We start from the raw sequence: 2,523 nt of genomic DNA on the forward strand, positions 1-2,523 counted from the left end.
AAATGACACATCACAGTGACTGTCAGTTATATTATGGTATAAATGACACATCACAGTGACTGTCAGTTATATTATGGTATAAATGACACATCACAGTGACTGTCAGTTATATTATGGTATAAGTGACACATCACAGTGACTGTCAGTTATATTATGGTATAAGTGACACATCACAGTGACTGTCAGTTATATTATGGTATAAATGACACATCATAGTGACTATAGGTTATAGTATCGTATAAGGGACACACCACAGTGGCTATAGGTTACACTATCGTAAAAGTCACTGACACACCACAGTGGCTGTAGGTTATAATATCGTATAAGGGATACAACAATGTCTTTAACTATTAATAAGACCATTCAAATGAAATTAAAGAATAGTACATCGTAGTATAAAACCACACTATATCTTCTATGTCCAATGCTGACGTACCATTTCGCCCGTTTCCAGGATATTTCAGGCCGGCGGGGATACGACAGACATTGTAGTGTTTGTTTCTGACGTTATATATATTATCAAATCGCTTGACAACAACCATGTTACGCTATGAGCTAGATAAAGTTCGTGAAATGTAATTTTATTGCTTTTTATTTATGCCATAACACAGGTGTGTGTGTGTATATATATAATCATTTAAACTTGCTTAAATTGTATTAACAGCTTGCATAAGAACGGGTATCCCATCACTCTCCACGATGCAAGACTCATTTGTTGAATAAGCAATCATATAAAATGAAAATACCCAACTTATTACACGGGTCTCGTAAACTCAACCCCCCCCCCCCCCCCTTATATCTATAGTTTCCCACTCCATGCTTGCTTACTTCTTCTCTTGTGTGAATCATCCGTGTAAGTCTAGCAGATGGGGATGAACTGGACGTTTGTTCCTTGTAATCACGTGCACCTACTCGTACCATACGAGAAACTTATTAAATTATTTGGTATATTATACTAGCTTTTATCTTATTTTCACAACATAAGTATAATATTTCCGTTGTCGTGATCACTTTGTGTTTACGAAGTTTTTTTTTTACAAATGAGTAGCGAGACTGTTTCGAGATTGACTTGCAATTTACGAAGGATTTTTTGAGTTATTTTGTGTGTGTTTGTGCACTGATGCTTAGTTATCTCGGGTATTTCGCACTGAATTTAGCTGATAGCCAAACTTCAAGTTTTATTAACAAGTTTTCAATGGTGTATAACCCGTGAAAGTAACTTACTATTTTGTTATTGTTAAGAATTTACTAAATTTGTTAGTGAAAGACAAAGGAGTCTGTACGATCTTAATGAATGATTTTCACTTTTTCGTTTGGAATTTTTCATAATGCTTTTGTTTGATATTTTCTCGAAATTTATTGTTTGTGTGTGTATGAGGGGGAGGGGGTGTAGACCAAAGAGCAACGACCTCCTTTGGAGTGCTCACACCGTGAGAAAAAAATTATTCATTTTCGCCGTTGGGACAACATTTTAAATGCGGAGTGGGCCCATCTTTGGCGCTAATCATAGCCTGGCTTATGTTAAAAATGCTTGGCACCAACTGTTGGTTCACGATTGTTGACAGCACCAAATAGTTCAAGGTTCAGTAGCGGCTCGTTTAAATTCAGAGATATGGGATATGAGCTGACCAATGATACTCGCGAACAAGAGTGTTGTGACATTGGAACTGTTTGTGATCATGCACGAACAAATTAAGAGAAATGAAATTGAACTGTTTGTAAGTGCTAGTGACCGAATGAAGAGAAGATGTAATACACACACGAAATGCTACTAGTATTTTATTAACGGACGAGGCCCCGAAAAGTTGCTAGCCATAATATCATCAGCAAGCATTTGTAATTATAAATTATTAGCTCAGGAGGGAGGAAGAGGTCGAGAGCGTACCCGACTCTCCCAGGTCATCAACTACCTAAATTACAGTGCTGATATCAGCTGACCAAGGCAGATTGTGGACGTTATTGGTTTCCAACCAAAGTAAAACGGGCTTACACTGTAATTTAACACCATGTTTTCGTTGTTTTTTTTTTCTTCTTCTTCTTTTATTTGTTGTTCTCGCCTTACAACGTATTTCTAAGCTTGCATAGAACGAAAAATAATTAATTCTGAGTGGTTATTCCCGATATTCCACATTATCAAGCTCATTAGAATGGTTTTTCATTTGAGCAGAATGGCGAAATATCTCGGACATTGGTATCGCCATTGCCGCAACCAATTAACCGTTCTTTGAAGGTTCGCCAGCTCCTATCCTATCCCATCTCCAGTCTGTTGCCTAGGTATCTGCTAACCTTGTTTAAACTCTACGCTGCAGGGCACCATGTAACTCACATCCAAATTTGATTAGGTTGAGCCCATTACTTGCTATGGATCTGACTTCCAAGTAGATTTCTTAATGTAATTTATATTAAGCTCACCTTGTTAACATTGGTAACCTGAAGATATGGGTGTATCACTGAATATATTTGTACTACTCATTATTCGAAACTATTAGGATGAATAACGTTAAACTGAGAGTAGGTTTGAAA

The sequence above is a fragment of the Limulus polyphemus genome, unplaced genomic scaffold, assembly GCF_000517525.1.
Source record: "Limulus polyphemus unplaced genomic scaffold, Limulus_polyphemus-2.1.2 Scaffold3619, whole genome shotgun sequence".
In the NCBI taxonomy this organism is placed as follows: Eukaryota; Metazoa; Arthropoda; class Merostomata; order Xiphosura; family Limulidae; genus Limulus; species Limulus polyphemus.